The sequence below is a fragment of the Rhynchophorus ferrugineus genome, unplaced genomic scaffold (assembly GCF_030347505.1).
Source record: "Rhynchophorus ferrugineus isolate W39M unplaced genomic scaffold, kcgeb_rfMv2 rfM4, whole genome shotgun sequence".
Lineage (NCBI taxonomy): Eukaryota > Metazoa > Arthropoda > Insecta > Coleoptera > Curculionidae > Rhynchophorus > Rhynchophorus ferrugineus.
This window is the reverse complement of record NW_027472583.1, coordinates 56,713,878-56,733,378: the sequence shown is the minus strand read 5'-3', so window position 1 is coordinate 56,733,378 and position 19,501 is coordinate 56,713,878. Positions and strand designations below refer to the sequence as shown.

The 19,501-nt window shown below is 33.6% G+C and overlaps 1 protein-coding gene, 1 long non-coding RNA gene and 1 pseudogene across 5 annotated transcripts in view; 2 read left to right on the top strand and 1 right to left on the bottom strand.

Annotated features, from left to right (window-relative positions):
* Positions 1–19,501, bottom strand: part of Pli (E3 ubiquitin-protein ligase pellino) — a 120,072-nt gene that overhangs the window by 85,600 nt on the left and 14,971 nt on the right. The gene's annotated exons all lie outside the window — the stretch shown is intronic.
* LOC143194802 (uncharacterized) lies at positions 1,351–6,466 on the top strand. The gene is made up of 8 exons (XR_013005385.1): positions 1,351–1,385; positions 2,406–2,805; positions 2,872–3,096; positions 3,150–3,413; positions 5,622–5,747; positions 5,803–5,963; positions 6,016–6,179; positions 6,265–6,466. It is a non-coding gene; the product is annotated as an uncharacterized LOC143194802 (long non-coding RNA).
* Positions 16,981–18,041, top strand: LOC143195383 (dnaJ protein homolog 1 pseudogene; annotated as a pseudogene).

The following is a 19,501-nucleotide window of genomic DNA, read 5'->3' as shown; positions in this document are numbered from 1 at the left end:
ATAATAACATCGCGATATTTACTTTTAATTGTGTCGAAGATAGCGTTGCGGGGCAGAAAAAAAAACACTTTTGTTCCTTTGTTCGACTTTCTCCTTTTTGGATGGTCCTTTTGTCTGCGTAGTTGGCGGTGCAATGTTCGACGTATTCCATTGTTTTCGCTCGAATATTTTATTGTTTTCGTTGTTTTTCAAAATATACAGCGTTGAAGCGCCGTCGAATTATTTGTGTATAGATGCGAGCGGCAAATATTTACACAAACGATAATTTCGGACTTTATTTTGCAATATCTCCTTTTCAACAATAACATTAGCATGTCTGCATAGGTGTTTAGAAGCATAAATATGAATATTTTTATTTATACTATCGGTTGCCTTGGATATGTATTAACGTTGGGAACTACCGGCTGAAGAAAATAGTCGAAAAATTCGATAGAAAAATAACTAGCGACTGAAACTAGTAGAGATAACATAATATAACAAAGGTAATTGGTTTATTTCTATTTTTTTTTCCAACATGTGCTTACCTTTTTTTTAACCGTGCGATAAGTGAGACGGTGATTATATATATATATATATATATATATATATATATATATATATATATATATATATATATATATATATATATATATATTCTTTTTCGAACATTCTTTGGGAAAGAAAGGAATGGAGTAATGACCACTAGGTATTTGTATCACACCCTTTTTAAATACAACAATAGTTTTATTTATCGCTAATAAGGAATATTTTAAGATTATTCGTTGAAAGTAAAACAGTCTTAACATTCAAAAGACTTGAAAATCGAAAAATATAAATATCATAAATGCAGTCAAGATTATTCGGTTTTTCAATCAAAATGTTGTTCACTTTACCTTATTACATTAATAAATAATCTCGAAAAATATAATTTGAATGAAAATGCTGATATATTAATGTACAATATATTGTCACTTACAATCATACTACAAACAAAATATAAAACCATATATATTACATAATTCTTTGTAAGTATAAATTCGACACATTATTTTCAAGGTCACGGCTATAACGGCAACGCCATAAAATGTCTCGAAGTAACAACATCGGTATATTCAATTATATATTATATCAACATATTATATGTTTCCTTTGCATTTTTTTTTATATCACCAATATTCCTTGTGCATAACTAGCATCAACATAGCATATTACAAAGCTGTACAATATGATATTGTAACAGTATCGGTACACATTACAAATTTTTATCGAACGTACATGCCTACACATCATACTTTTTGATAATCTTATGAAGAATGAAATTAACATTACAGTGTTAGATAAGTAGTTGCATTTTACATTGTCTGCCATTATGTGAGTTTTAAAAAAGACCCCATTTTTAAGTTTAGGTATGTTTTTGAATTAATTTCGTACTAGTAATATACAGTACACTAACAGATACTTGCTAGGATTAATATATATTCATAAGCTCAGTTTCGCTATAATTTTTTAAAACATAACCATGTAATTAGCAAATAATAAACAGTACTTGATGTGCAGAACAAGCCAATCATATAAGAGATCCATTCACATCCATCTAGTCTCTTTATCACGCGCATTTTATGCCAAGGAATTCAAGTTGCACGAGAATTCCAGTTGCCAGTGCTAGAATTGTCCAAATAGCGTATAGGTTACTGTAATACCAACCCTGCCAATTTTTGTAGAACTATCACTTTAAATGTTTAAATAGTTTCTGGTTGAAATGATTATTACACTTCTCTTTGCTAGTTAGGACAGATGTAGGGTGATGAGCTAGCTGAAGGCAATTTCCTGGAACCAGCACACAGAACTTTGTGATTTACAGCGCTGAAAGTCTTAATTACTTTTTGTCAGATGCTGCACTAACAATAAAAAATCTTATAATTTCGGCGTCTAAGAAACTGCACTACTGTAATCAGCCTTTGGTGATCATTCATCCTGAACTGCAAGCTCCTGTCCAAATTCCAAAGTGGCCAATATTATTGAACTGTGGACTAGAGATGTTTTTCAAAGAAACACTTTGAGTAACTGCGGAACGATTGCGAACCCAACTTCAACATGTCTTCTTTTCTTGATGATTAATTTGATTCCGATTAATTGAACTAATTCAACGGAGAAAAGCCTTATGATAACTCCGAAATCCTATCGACTGCGCCAGTTATGTGAAAGAGTATTAAACAAAAAAAACTATTATTTTATTTTAAAAAAACAGATTTATTTTGGGGAGAAGAGACAACCTGTCGAATGGCGATATAAAGCGACACTGAGTCTAGTCTATCCAAAGAACTTTTGTTCATTGGATGTTTATCAAGATGTTCAATTTATTGCCTGCCACAATTTGTAAATTCGTTTTAGAATCAGACAATATTTTCCTTCTCATTTTATTCTAGTTAAAATGAAATATCTCAAACTATGAAAAATATAATCTTATTCAAAAAAACACGTTCTCATACGAAGTGGGTGACGAATCAGACTCAACTTGATGTTAGTAGCTATATCAGAGATGAAATATATAAAAACAGTAAGTTTTCTAATAACTAAAATAATTTAATACAATTATTTCCAAGAAAACCGGTCAGTCCCAAAAGTATCAAAGAGGTCTAATGAAACTTCCGGATCTTATTATTAAAAGAATACAATTTTAAAAGCATATAAAATGGAGGAAGACAAATAATTTCAATTTATGTTTGCTATATCAATACTTTAGAATGGGACCAATACACCGAATGGTCACTAATGGCAAGATGATAATAAAAATAGTGTTAAGATAACAAAAGTTGATCGAAAAAGGTAAACGTTGAAATAACAATTGATTAGGTTTTATTAGTCATAACATTTATTAATAATTCATTGCAGATATATTGTACGTCATGCTGGAAACAGAAATGGTTAATAACACCTTCGGTTTGGATGAACTCGATGAGATATGTTGAAAAAGAAGTATACAAATGATGGAATCGTGAATAAAAATGTTAGATATATTGGAAATTAACAGCTGCTGTTATTCACTTGAACGAAACTTTCTGAATATATGATTTAATGCTGCCAATTTCTAAGGCAGGGTAATGAGAGTGAAAACAAGTAAAGGTGAGTATATAATTAATATATGATAACTGTAAGAAATGTTATTGTAGAGTGTGAAAGATTTATGTGCCCAAATATGTGTGTAATTGTTCAGAATATAGATGAGCATTTGGTTAAAATGTGTCAGGATAGAAAAAATAGTAACTGTTTTATAAATATGACAAATGCATTCAGAAGAACGCAGCGATTAAATCTAGCTATATTAACAAAGATATATACAGGTGTATAGAACAAACTATGCAGAAATACAGTGATATCAAAATATCTTTACAAGGAAACACTGTACCGAAGGACACAAGAACTAAGCGTTAAAGGTAAATATGCTATTTAATGAAAGTAAAATATATTACTTGGATATACAATTGTTAATTAGGTGGATTAGGACTCCAGGGGATACTACATAAAAAACGCTACAAGAACTCTAATTCATAGGTGGTATGGAAAAGAGTTTTATGTAAATATAATCAAACACAACCATAACCTACAAACTATTATAACTGTATATCTGTAGTAATTGTAGTTTTAAGTCATTCAATAATATATGCATTAAATTTACTTGATATCATTAATTCGATAAATACTTTTTATGATTCTAGTCTGATTCATCATCACAATTCTAAATCTGACCCTCGTATTAGCACGATAGTAATGTTCGTCGGAAAACGGGCGATCATTGAATGTGGTGATGCTGAGAAAAGACAATATGATTCACGCGTCGAAGGCTCCGACCTCCAACTGTTTCCTCTCCACGCGAAAAGCGTCCGAATAAATTATCGTCAAAATTTCACATAGGTCATAGACGGGCACACAAACGCGAAAGAATAGCGCAAATATCAATTAACCTGCACACGTAAACGTTAACCTATACAAAACAAACTGTTTGAATTGACGGTTTTTAAAGAATTACCGTATATGTTAAAACGTAATATCGTACTTTGAATTTATTTACTCAAAAATTGAATATTGCATGTGTGTTAAATGAGGAACAAATACCCAACCAAACGTTTACCGACGTCATCTTCTACACATGATGCGACATAACAATGTAACAAAATTCGCAGTTAATATAGTAATAAACATGTCCGATGTGACAACTGATAGAATGAAAAACATATTTTTACGAACAGGAAATAAATTATCGAGACATAGTATAAAAGTTGCCCATCAAAGTTAAACGTTTATATAGGTTTCTCTTTAAAATATACCTATCTGAAAAAGTATTACCTGTTTTAATACATATACATATTTACGAAACTAACTTTTTAGAGTTTTTTATATGGATCGGTGAATGGAGGTAGGACGAAATGGCACAGTTATGGTGTACATGACGTGACCGTTATTTATTTATATAATATAAAATGTGGAATATATAAATAGATAAATGAGACGGCAACGGTGTTACCTGTAGACGAGACTTGGGCCGTCGATGATGGCAGTGTACATTAAAAATCATCGTGGTCCGGAGATTCGGCTACTTTCGGAACTATTCGTATATTCGTCGGCGCAATCCACTCGCCGCAAGCCTAAATGCCAGAAGTCGATGTTGCCAAATTTACAGCTAGGCTATTTGCTTTATGAATGTATTTTATTTTAGAAAAGTAATATATTTAACAAGACTTTCTGACATTAACTTTTATATTTTGTTTTGAAATAATAATAATAATAGAATTGTAGCGACCTTGAGGCATGTCGAATTTTACATCGTGGAATAACGGTCAATAAAGTACCCAGAAATATAATCCCAGATGTTGAATACGGGCGGGGTGCCAGCAGCGCCAACTAGAACCCGATAACGTATAGCTGGCGGCAACCCCGAGACGTTTATCTGGGATGTTATTGAAGGGTATTTCGACTCATTCAGTGCTCAACCCTCGTTTGGTTTAGACGTGCCACCATGGACTGCCCAAGCCTCGTCACCAGGTAACAGCTCTGCCATACGTTTTATCTAATTGTATTTTTCACATTTTTTTATATAGCCAATAAATAACGGTCACATAATGTAAACACCACTGTTTCATTTCGTTTTACCTCCATTCACCGAGCCACATTTACCCTAAAGAATACATACGTTTTTTTAGTATTTAGTACAATATATGGTATTGCCCTTAGATTTGGCAACACTGCATGGTATTGCAAGCCAAGCGTTTCTCAAAAGAAATGGCGATGTACCGTATTGCTTTGATTTAACGTTGGGCATTTATTTGTTTAACCATTAAGGCGTTTGATATGGCATTTTAAAAGTTTTATGGCGATGTACCTTTTTACATAAAAAGAATGTCATTTAGTTTAACATTTAAGCATTTTAACAGGATTACAAATAGGATAAACTAATTAAATAACTTAAATTTTGCAGTGAAAGTAAATTAATATGTCAAGTTAGCTATATGGCATACTTAGTAGCAAGAGAAAGAAAGATTTCACCATAAGCTTGCTGCACAACTAAAGCTGATAACAAGAAGGATCATCATCATCTTCGTAGGATCCATAATATAGATGTTAAACAATCTAATCTATTTTTTCAGAATTTGTAAGGTTTTGAAAGTTGGAAGCCTCGGGACGTTAAAGAAAAAAAATATTGCTTAAAAAATTTCTTAGAAAACAAGAAGTAAAGAAGCTTATATACCACTGTATAAGAAGTTATCATCAAGGTAGTATTTTCCATAAATCTATTGATATGATTATTATCTTACAAATAAATTTTAGGTAGGGTACGATAGGTCAAGAAGGGTTACAGGCAAAAAATTAATTTGGGTCTGTTTATATAAGTTTTTTTTGTTAAGAATGTTATAATATTCAATATTGAAGCAAATACAAGTATCCAATATGAATTTCTCAATAATATTCAACAATTGAATTTTGACAAGGTAATAGGGAATTATATATTGAAGTAATTTCAATTAATCGTCTAGTTTATAGGTTCTGTAGAAGTGCAGGAAAATATTGCATACCATTAATCCTGAAAAGGTAGCTATTTAGAAAAGAATTGTACTTGCTACAGCTGTATGATTTGTTGACAAGAAAAAGTAATCTGCCAAAATATCAAAAAAGAGAAAAGCAGAAATAAAGAAAATAGTTGAAAGGTATACTAATATAAAACACAAAATATTAACATCATTGAGTTTTTAAGTTATCTTTGATTTCATTAATTATGGTGATGTTTTTTAGACGGTATGCCCTTTTTCCGTGAAATATATTAATCTTCCTTTATTTTAAATATTCTATTGCAACTTTTATTGTATTGTAAATAATTAGTAATTATTGTGAGAAGTATAAAGGTCTGTATCTACAAGAAAGTTGTTATATAATTTATATTTAATATATATGATACATTTGTAGAATTGTACATTCAAATATGTGGCAATTTAGTAAATAGTTTATGGCATAGTTAAGGTTCATTGTTTTATATCCTCTAATTTATAATTTAAAATTAATATTAAATTTTAAAATATATAAATGAATATAATATAACATTTGGTATTATGCTGTATTTTTATATTTACCTCCTCTAAAATGTTTCGTAAATTAATGTCATGTTCTTACTGTTTTTTTTAGTAATTTTTAGTATATATACATACGAGAAAGCGACAAAAGTAGATGTCACTAAAGGAAGCGTTAGTAATACCATGATTTGTCGAAATGAATCAGTGTAATTAGTGGTTTGGAGAGTATATGGCACATTATGCGACCGTTATTTATTGGCAAATAAAAATATTGAAAATACGGTAGATAATAGGGAGCGGCACTAGTTTTACCCGGAGTCTGAGTACAGCTCAATAATAAACCCTTCAATAATATCCCAGATCAACGTCTCGAGGTTGCCAGATCTTCGTTTACTGGACGTCGCTGCTAGCACCCTGGACGTGTTCAACACCTGGGATAATATTTCCTCGGTATTTTGTAGGCCGCTACTCTAAGATGTAAAATTCGACATGCCTCAATGTCGCTACAGTTGTACTCACTGCATTGCATGTATTAAGAAAGTGCATTTTAAAGGTAAAAAAATAAAAGAAAATAGCAATATCATTTAGTAAGAACCAACAATTAATTATATTTAATTTTTTAATTATAATTATAATTAATATAACGAGTTCTACCGTTGTAAGATTCATGTTAGCCAACGACGGAAAACATTTTTATTAATAATACTTTTTTAACGTCATTTTAAATAAACTTTTTAATGTTTAATTAATTATAATACCTAATAACATCTTCATGAGACCTTTAACAACTGTTCTTAGAAATAAGTAAAATGTCTCTATGGTTTGCCGTTTTCAACAAAAACAATGAAATACGTCACAGAATCGTCGACAACGAAAATAAAACCGACATTAAAAAGAATAAGTTGCAAAGGAATATATTTTTTGTACGATCTTTTCCACAATTAAATGAAAATATTCGGAGAATATCTAAAAGAACATGGAGATAGGAGCGACAGGTGTCTACGTCAAAATTTACTTTTATAATATAATATTCTGTTTTCGGTTCTTTATCTCAAATTCTAACCAAAAAAAAGAATCACGGTTTGTTTGCTTTTTTTTTAAGTAGATCGCTTTTATATTTTGATATAATGTGACTAATTCAATATCACACGTCAAAAATCAAAAAGAGCTAAATCTGCCAAATGTTGGTTGGTATATTTTAGTCTTTCTCTTTGGATTATTTTCTCTTTTCCTTGTTTCCATGGATGTTTACATCAAATTGGTCTAAAAAACTAAGGATCTAAGTTTATTCGTAATCATCAAACAACATTCCAAAAGAACCCTTATTGGATTGCGTTCTCTAAGTGCAGAATGATGACATAAAAAATTATTCGTACAAAATACAAAAACAGAATTGCTAAATTGTATTTTAATCCTCACAGTAAACCTAACAACATATTCTGACCAATACGATAAAAGCATATGAAATATGTGCCTAAAAATTAGACGCAAAATAATAACCAGTATATGAGAGATATGTCCTTGATGTTTTTTACATCAGTTTATATAGAATAAAAAACTATAATTTTTTACGCGAGATATAAAAGTGACACGAGTTTCGATTACTATTGTTGGAAGGCGTTCAGTTTTGAACTTGTCCGAGTTTGTGTTTCTGGTAAAAGTTGGTCTTTTTCGACCTTTTTGCTTAGCAATAAATTTAGAAAGTCGCCTTTCAATGAACCAGTAACTAATACAGGGAGAAGTCGTTTAAGTATTAATTTACGCTCTTTTTAGAATTTCAAATTGGTATCTTTCTAAATAGCCTCCTTCGAAGTCGTGTGAAAATGGAAAATAAAACATTACGTTACCGAATACATAAATAAACATCAAAGTACATAAATGTAATTTGATTCTGAATAATGTTTCAGAACTAAAAACTTAGTTTTTACTTATTGATGTCAGATACCTCGGCGTCAAAAAAAAACGATTTTAAAAACAGTTACAACATTTAGGTAAAATTCAAAGTCTATTCATCAGGACTACTCATCTATAATAGAATGTACTTTCTATGAGTGTTTTTTTAATAATTGATTTGAGACGTTTTAAGGACAACTTCTTGGAGGATATGATTCTACTTATGCAATAAGAAGTCTGTAGAAGTTGTAGGCTCGTATAAAAATTGTCGATTTCCTTGCCAAATAATTTTTTCTTGTGAAAATATTTCTGCCAAATAGAAATCAAAATGACCATACTATAATAGGTTACACCAAAACATAATAAAATTATATAACTAGATATATTTTGATCGATGTTTAACATGGAAAAAACATATAGTGACAAAACGCAAACAGCTTGAGCTTAAACTAAACCGGATGTATTAGCTGATAGGGCGTAGATCTAAATTATCATTAGATAACAATGTTTTGCTGTATAAGTCAATACTTATACGGCAAAACTGTATAGTATGATCTGTGGGGTACCACTAGCAAATCTAACAAAGATATCTTCCAGAGGCTTCAGAATAAAGTGTTGCGAGTCATCGTCGATGCCCCATATTACGTGTCTAACAAACTGATTCAGCGCTTGATCTAGAATAAGATTTAGATTATAAATTGTACAGCAGATCACTTATTGAAATAATCTACATGTCAGGATGGTTATATTATATAACTAAAATCATATAATAATACTTACTGCCCACGGGCAGAATGTTGATGTTCTAGGGGATTAATAAAAAAATATATAACTTTAAAACTACGAAACTAGAATAAACTAAATTAAATAATACCCAAAGTTAAACCAAATAATTGCAGATTGGAAAGTAACATATAATTACGTTAGAAATTCCAAGGAATTAGTTTTCAATTTCAAAAAGTAAAACTTTACTAGTCGAATTTTTCACATATTTTTGCAAAAAAAAAACAAAGACTTATTAAAAATGTGTCTCGAAAATAGTAATAATAAAATATTTAGTGGAAGCCGACCAACAAGCCTAGTTACTACTTAAATGTCACTTGTTTGATGTAAACGAATCGTCGCGTACTTATTTAATATCAGCGTCTGTTTGAAACAATAAGAAAATGCTTGTAGTCGATTGTCTTACACGTACACGTAAAAAGTCCCTATTGATACGACTGAAATGGATACGGTCGTAAACCGTGTAGAAAAGACCACGACTCAACAATGACTTGAGGGGATTCAAGAGTGCAACTAATACGATGAGAAATAATACAAATACCGATATCGTAATAAAATATACTGGCTGGCCGACGGGTAACCAGATCCGTTCAAGTTCAAAGTAAACGTTTCATGTATTCTTCGGACACATTCCAGGAGGTCACCCTCTTAAAGCGATATCATTACGCAAAATAAAGAAAAATATATTTATAATATTCAATTTCGCCAAAAAATGTTGTTGATGTTGATAGGAATTGAATAAGTTTATGTCAAAATAACACGTCTGCTCTCATAGGGTAAAAAAACTAAAAATAATGGTAATTTTGGTCCTACGAACACCAAGTATGGGGCACTTCAAGCAAATATATCATTCAGCGGTTCTAATATATCCATAACCTATAACGAGAGTAATTCTTAGTTTTAATTAGTATTAAGTATTTCAAAAGAGTGTCAGTGAATCCTAATATATTTACCAATCAAAGATAGAAGTGAAGTACGCAGACCATTATTGCATTTATTAACATGGTCTTCAAAATGTAAATAATAATTATTATATCATCGGTTTGATTATATTAGTTTATTAGGTTCATAGTATTTGCCAAGAGTGTCAGTAATTATTTCCCTGTTAAACAGATTTCATTAGACACAAAGTATGCAATATTGTGAAAACTACACTAAAGTAATAGCCTCATAGAATTACAATTTTTTGAAAATGTTAAGCTTTGTTCTGTATCATCAGGAGAAAAAGTCGCTGAAAGTCAATGATTGCTGGCAAAGACTTGCAATGACCATCTTCCCACCATTAGAACATGTGAAACGTGGTTCGACAATTCCAATGTGGTGATTTCAGTGTTCGGACAAAGAACTTCCTGGTAGGCGAGAAGTTCTAAAAATGCTGAACTGCAAGAGTTGTATGATGAAAACCCAACAATAATTAGCAGAAAAATTCTAGTCGTAATTTGTCAACGACTACAAGCGATGGAAATATTGAAACGGAAGATGAGCGATACATAAATTGTATGACAGGTAATTTAAAATATATCGAATTACAAATATAATTGAAAAATATCTAGAAAATGAACGTGTGCGCATAGACTTTTGCTAGAGTATAGTATGAAGACCTTTTATATAAAATAGTCACCAGTCACTTAACCCTATAAAATAGTGAAATAAATCACTTATCCCTACCTGCAATTAAAATCTTATTTGATTAATCGATACCGTGTAAGATGAAGGAACATGCTCTGATCTCAAAACGATAAGGACTAGCGTGCCTCAAAGTGTTTTGAGGGCAGGGCTTTATCTCTTTTACATCAGTTATTTCCTACCTTTGCTGATGATATGGCAATATTAACAGTTGCAGAAATTATAGAGAAATCAACCTGGAGCTCCACTCTTCTCTTGATAAAGTCAATAACTGGTCTATGAACATGGCGAATCAAATTGAATGAAGCAAAATCTACACACATTGACGTCGCACCGTATCTTTATTAACGGCATGAAAGTCCCATATGCCAATACAGTAAAACCCCTTGGCATGACTCTAGACGCCATGTTTAGATGGAAGGATCATATAAAAGCGCGATAAACCAGTGACTAATGTCCAAGTAATTCAGGGGTTCCAAAATAAGATGCTGAAATGTATTATGAATGCGCCTTGGTATGTATGCGTTTGTGACCTCCATCGCGATCTAGAATATGATGTGGTTACGGACACTATCAGAAGATGCGGATTCCCACCAAAGAATACCCCAGAACCACGTCAATACGAAAGCGGCCAGACATCTAAATATGGCTAGTGTCATTAGATCTTGCAACTATGTGAGAAATATCTTAGTTGGAGTAGTTTGTTAGTAAGTGAAGTCAGATTGAAATTAATTGTTAGCTATATTACGAGTTTTAACAAACAAATCATGGTTTATTATATACAGTAGTGAAAATGAAATTTAGGAAAATCGTTATAAAACTGTTTTTTCCATTTGCTTGAACTTATTGAACACCCTAGTATAGGAGCTTCAGAATCTTTATCAACACTAGAACTGTTCGTCTGGCTTTCTATTTTGATAAGACCATAATTTTAAATGGAACGTAAACTAACGTCTAGCATATCGGGGGATGTAGAAGAAGGAGAAAAAAGTCTTCCGTGTCTGGGCCCGACACTATTTTTAATTGAAAGAAAGAGAGAGGGCGCCCGCACGAGAGACTGGGCAGAAAGGCAATAAAAAGGTCACTAACCGTCCGTAATGGTTTTATTTTCGATAGAACCGCTTTATTTGAGAAGGCCATCAACAACAAAAATAGACGGCCGAGTACGAGATGCACCAATTAATTTAATTGTTTCGTATAGGGTGCGCCATGCGTCGTGCCACAGTCCCGAACTCAGTCTGTGGAACAACAGAGCATATTTGTTGTGTGAATCATAAAACGGTCTCGTTGTTTGTGATGTACGCGTCTGTAATATCAAATAGGCCAGAAATATCGAGTCACTAGACATATTCGAGGACCCCTTGCATCACAGTCATCTAAATTTACTATTAAGAAAGATTTACTTAATATAATCGTACTATATACAGAAAACGTAACAAAACCAAAAAATGTATCGATTACTGTTATATTAAATCAACAAATCGTGCCATGTCACGAAATTATATTATTATTTTAGTATTGTTTGGGCTCGGCACCGAGTTGAAAATGATCAGTGAGTAGTAGGCTTCTCATACATATGTTCAAAAAGCAAACTGAACGGCTTTTGCACTGAAAATGACTTCCAGTCTTGCGTTATGTCAGTTCAGCAATAACATTATACCCAAATATCTGATTATTTAGATAAAAAAATATGTGAAAACTTTGTACGTGCCTTTGAAGTTTGAGGGTTTCCCACGATTTCCCCCCTTCCCCCCATCAGATCCTGACTTGGTTCCAATGGGACCACCTCGGAAGTGCACTCTTAGGAATAAAAAAAGAATTTTGAGAATCGGTCCATAATTGACGGAGAATTCGACCAACATATATTTAAAAATATATATATACAGCCGAACATAGAACCTCCTCCTTTCCTGAAATCGGTTAAAAATGCACACTATTGTTGTATTACTGTACGTATATGTATGTACTGATTTATGTAGATAGATAAGCTAACGATGTATGCTTGATTAATAAAATAAATATTAGTAAATAATTATTTGGCTCCAGGAGATAAAAAAACGACACTCGACACTGATAAAAAAAAACATGAAAATACCGGGAAAAGGACAACATCCAATTTTATTAAAGATAATGAAGAATTTTGAAAAACCACTTTATGACAATTCTATATATCTAATTTACACTGAGAAAAAATGTTATTTCTCAAAAAAATGAATTTAAAAGAAAAATTTAAGTTTGAAATATAGATATAGTCCATTCAAAGTTTATTTGTTAATGCGTCATCGAAATTTGTGACGTCAAAACGTCGCAATGTTGCCGCATCAACTATCGAGTTTTAGTTCAGTTTGGCTTTGACATACAACAAAATTCTAATCTAAATAAAAATGTTATCAAATATAATTTATTTTAACTTTATAGTACATCTAACAACCACAGTTAATTAAACAGTCACAATAGTTTATAGGTTAGAATTATAACCTCTTAGCACTATTGCTTTCAAGAATTGTCTAAATTCTCTATTGTCTGACTGGACGATTTTGACAGGCTCATTCGTTTACGTGTTCAAACTAATTAGAAACCATGGTGTCTCTTTTTAACTAGAATGAAGTGAGAAGGAAAATATTGTATGATTCTAAAACGTATGACGTGTATGATAAAAAGGAATTTCGCGTGTTGATAAAATATTTGAAAAGAAAAAAATACAATTGAAGCAAAAACTTAGCTTGATGGGGAGTTTCCGGACACCGTCCCAGGAAAATCAACCATCAAGGATTGGTATGCTAAGTTTAGACGTGGCGAAATGAGCACCGAAGACGATGAACGCAGTGGACGCCCAAAAGAGGTTGTTATCGACGAAAACATTTTAAAAAGTCACAAAATGATTTTGAATGACCGTAAATTGAAATTGAATGAAATAGCAGACACTCTAAAGATATCAACTGAATATGTACATCATATCATTCACAAATATTTGGGTATGAGAAAGCTCTGTGCAAAGTGGGTGACAATGGATGAAACATGGCTCCATCATTTCATTCCCAATCCAATCGACAGTCATCCTGAACTACCTTGAAAACGAAAGGACCATCAACAGCGTTACATAGCGTTATTGGACCGTTTGAAGGACGAAATCACCGAAAAACGGACGCATTTGAAGAAAAAAAAAGTGTTGCTTCACCAAGACAATGTACCGTGTCAGAAGTCAGTGAAAACGATGGCAAAAATCTATGAATTAGGCTTCGAATTGCTTCCTCATCCACCGTATTCTCCAGATCTGGCCCCCAACGACTACTTCCTGTTCTCAGATCTCAAAAGAATGCTCGCTGGGAAGAACTTTTTGTCGAATGAAGAGGTCATCGCCGAAACTGAGGCCTATTTTGAAGCAAAGGCCAAATCGTACTACAAAAATGGCATCGAAAAAACTAATTTTGCCAAAAAAATGTGTTTTATTATGGTAGGCCGGGGACTTTTCAATTGAGCTGTTATTAAATTCGTAGCAAGCTCAAGCCTTCAATAGCAATAAAGATAATTAATTTCTGGATTCCTATAAAAAGCACTGAATATTTTGCTATTTTATACAACTTTCTACAGAAATTGGAATTACCAAACAAAATGAGAAAGATAAAAGAAATAAGAAAACTCTTAGTACATGTCCCCTAAAATATTTGTCAAATTACCTTTCGCATAGTAACACTGATATCAACTGTACACAAAACTAATTTATCAATACAATACAGCGTGTGCTGATAAATTTTCTAGATTACGAACCACTTACACAGCTTAGGTATTCATCTAGATATGTGTTTCCACTTAAATCAATCGAGTGGAAATACACACTACACTTCAAGATACTCACTTCAAATACCGACTGTTAAATCATGGTGGTAGTTATTTGAATTTATTAATTTTCGCAACAGTAGAATTAAATTTTAATGTCATCTTCCATAAGAACATAACCACAATTTAATGATTAATAATTTGTGTACACAATGGCTGCTCTATTAAATACATTCTGGCGTTATATTTAAAATAATTAAGAGTATTTTTGCTTTACATTAAAAAGTTTGGATGAAACATCACTATGAGAGAGAAACGGCACAGATGAGGGGATCAAAACAAGGATGGTAAAGGCTCTCGTGTCCAGCAATATGCAAAAATAATTTTGTTTGTATATTATTTCCAAACTATTAAAACAATAATAAGTAATATTGCAAGCAAGAACTATTACATATATTTTTATGAATCTGCTATTATGTTATATTATGTTAAAACCTCAACAACATAATCCACCCATTAAAATTAGCAACAATACCTGGGCTAGAAATGATAAAGATAAAGCGGAAGTTTTCTCTAAGCACTTAAAAACAATAAAAAAATAATTGATCCACACCTGTCTGAAATATTCGCAACGCAAGAAAATAACATAGTTAAGAAAGTCTAACACTCCGTTACAAATGGATCTACCACATGAGAAATTTACTGTTAAAAGCTCCTGGTTTTGACCTAATTACTGGAAAAATCTTAAAAAGGCTCCCAGGAAAGTGCATCAGTTTCATAACATTAATATTTAGTGCCATGCTAAGACTTAATTACTTTCCTAGCACTCGGAAAGTGGCTCAAATCATTATGATTCTAAAACCTGGGTAAAAATCAGAAGACGTCTCTTCTTATCGTCATATAAGCCTGTTATCTGTAACCTTTAAATTTTTTGAAAAACTATACAAAAGAGACTCAAAATACTCCATTACTCCTATCGTCCTAAAAGCCTGTTACCTGTCATCTCTAAACTTTTCTAAAAACTATATATTAAGAGATTCAAAATAATCGCAGTGGAGAGAAATACTATTCCATACTATCAATTTTATCAATTTGGCTTCCGTAATAAACACGAAACAACAGAACAAATACATAAAATAGTCAATCAAATATTTTGATATTTCTCAGGCCTTCGACAAGGTGTGGCACACTAGACTGCATGTTAAACTGAAAAAGCTTTTGCCCCATACGCACTTTCAACTGCTGAAATCGTACCTCACAGACAGACATTTTATTGTCAAACAGTGTGACGAATACAATGACCTACAGCCAATATATTCGGGTATTCCACAGGGCAGTGTTCTTGGCCCACTGTTATATCTATTGTAAACAGCTGACCTACCGACCTCAATAAACACTACTGTTGCAACATATGCTGACGATACTGCGGTTTTATCATCACACGAGGATCCAATATCACTCACAAGAAACTTCCAACTTCATCTCAACAAAGTCGAATTGTGGTTGAAAACGTGGCGTATCAAAGCAAATGAGACAAAATCTACCCAAGTGAGATTCACCCTTTGTAGAAGAACATGTCCCTCAATAAAATTGAATAATCATGAACTTCCGCAAGCAGACAACCTTAAATATCTAGAAATACATTTTAGTCGATCGGGCTGGCATGGAAAAAATATATAGTGACAAAACGCAAACAGTTTGGGCTTAAACTAAACCAAATATATTGGCGTAAATCTAAATTATCATTAGGGTTTCATAACAAGGTTTCCAAACTGTCCTGCTGAAATGGCCTAATCATTTCGACTTTTCTCTTCTGTAGTACTATGTATGTACTATTTATTCTGTTAACTTCTTTAGAAGCAGAAACTACTTGTTTGTATAAATACCAGGCTTTTTGAAGTTAACATAAGTTGTCGAGTAACATTAACTGCAGATATCTTATCTATCTGCTCTATAATCTGCTCTAAAATACAAATAGTAAACCCTTATATGCATATAACTGGCTTAAAACAAAACTCTTAGGAAAACGATGCATTCTGTTAGAACCACAAAACATTTAAATATTAAAACATTGACATAAAACACAAAACATTGAGTTGCATATATTTTATGACATTTATAATGCAAATCGAAAGAAAGAAATCTGTAATCTTTTTATCGGCGGCCCTCTGGTGGTGTAACAGTACACTGAGATCATGACTACGGGTGTGCCCATTTAAGTTCCCATTCTGTATTTCAATGTTTTGGGATTTAACGATTACTGCCGTTATCCGATTTTCTGCTAAATTGATTCCGGATTTTGATAGATGTTCGACAGTGACAAGTTATGACAGTGACGTTTTTTGGTTATTAAATTAGTGCAATGGGAAAAGACTATTACGGCATCTTAAACATCCCCCGCAACGCCAGCGACGACGAGATCAAGAAAGCCTATCGCAAGCTGGCGTTAAAGTACCACCCGGACAAGAACAAGTCGGCCAACGCCGAGGAAAGATTCAAGGACGTGGCCGAAGCGTACGAGGTGCTCTCCGACAAAAGGAAGCGCGACGTCTACGACCGATACGGAGAAGAGGGCCTGAAGGGCGGAGTACCGCCGGACGGGGGCGGTACCGGCGCGGGGGGTTTCGGCACGACGTTCTACTCGTTCCACGGCGATCCCCGGGCGACGTTCGCCCAGTTTTTCGGCAACAGCAACCCGTTCGAGGACCTGTTCTCTTTCGGGAACAGCGGCACCGGCTTCGGTCGGTTCTTCGGAGAGGCCGGCGGCGCGGTGCAACAGGACGCGCCGATCGAGCACGACCTGTACGTTTCCCTGGAGGAAATCATGTCGGGATGCTCGAAGAAGATCCGCATCTCCAAGAAGACGCTTCAAAACGACGGCAGCCTCCAGAGAGAAGACAAGATGCTCCAGATCGACGTGAGGCCCGGCTGGAAGGCGGGTACGCGTATAACGTTCCCCCGAGAGGGCGATCAGGGTCGCAATAAGATCCCCGCCGACGTGGTGTTCGTCATCAGGGACAAATCGCATCCTTTGTTCAAGCGGGAGGGTAGCGATATCAGATACGGGGCGAAGGTGACGCTGAAGGAGGCCCTGTGCGGATGCTCCGTGGCCGTTCCGCTCCTAGGCGGCGGTAAGACCAGTCTGAACTTCAGCGACGAGGTCATAACCCCGGAAACGGCGAAGAGGATCGGCGGCTTGGGGTTGCCCTTTCCGAAGGAGCCATCGAGGAGGGGCGATTTAATTGTAGGTTTTCAAATTATTTTTCCGGTTAAAATGTCAGCAACTGCCAGGAAGAAATTGGCCGATATACTACCCTAAATTTGCGTTTTAGTTATGTTTTCAGTCAGGAACATTAATAAAAGTATGTTTTCTATAATGCATATTTATAACCTATAGGTTTAAAATAAATAGCGATATAATGAATGGGGTTTAACCTTGATTTATTGTATTTTTATTACATCTTGCATTACCAATACCTATTTCCGAAATACAATGCTGACCAGAAAAAAGCTGCATCAAAATGAATCAGATTACCGATTAATTTCACCAACAAAAGAATCAAGCACAAGCCGGCATTATTTTATTAAGTATTACAATGGATAACCCAAGTAAAACAACTAAGGAAAAGGAAAAATAGGAATAAAAAAAAAGATTGAAAATAAGGAACGTTTCATGCCCTGAAGTCCGCTACCGAGTCTAGGTGATTTGATAAATGTTCCAATCAAACTAGAACAAAACAGTTGCTGCCCTTTTGGGGATTGAATCATCGACCTCCGCGTACGAGCTCAACGTTCTAACCATTACACCATAGATACAGTTGCCTACAACGTTTCTACGACATCTCATATGATATATTCAGTGCTTAAAAAGCAAACTGGCTGACTTACACCAAACTACTTCCAATTTTTCGTCACATCAGTTCAGGAATAACATATACACCGATATCTGATTATTTCAGAATTTTGAAGTTTCCCCCCTTCCTCCATCAGATCTTGATTTGGTTCCAATGGGACCACTTCGGAAGTGCACTCTTTCGAATAAAAAAGAATTTTGAAAATCGGTTCAAAATTGACGCAGAAATCGGCGAACAGACATATACAAACAGAAAGAACAGAAAAAAATATACAGTCGAACATAGAACTTCCTCCTTTTCAGAAATCCTTTAAAAATAGAGTTAATCTGATTCTTATTTCCAACGTTGGGAACTATCGGGTGCAAACGACTATCGACTGATTAGTAATTGACTAGTTTTTAGTGGTGACTCAGTTGCTATTTGTCTTCAGTCGCTATTTTCGGTCCGACTAATTTTGTTACTATTTACTATCGACTGTTTCAGCCGTATACTTTTAGTTACAGTTTTTTGTTCTAATAGTTTCTTCATTCGACTGTTTTTTAACGTTCTGGCTCTGTCGTCCTAGCCGCGAGCTTGACAAAAATGTACTCAATTTATGTTTACATAAATTTATATGTAATACATATAGTTTTTTTTTGATAGTTTGCTTGTAAATAACAATATATTGTATATTAACATAATAGATAATTCTAATAACAAAAAAACGTGGATAATTTTTTCATATACCCAATAAATCACTATTGTTTATAGTATCAGGGCGAGTCTGGTTAACGACTTCAATCTCGCGCTAATGGAAATGTCATCAACAGTCCGATTAGACCAGAAAACAATAAACATAACTGGAAAACGGTTTGTCTGCAATCTGTAACTCCACACCAACGTTATCTTTTGACATTATCATCGTTAGCATAGCCTCGAACAGCGGGGCTTATTATCTAAAGAATTTTTATTGCGTTTGAAATTTGTAATTTAACTTGGGTAGCTTCTAACTAATTTTTTTCTTAGCATTTTAAACGAGAAAAGTTAAGC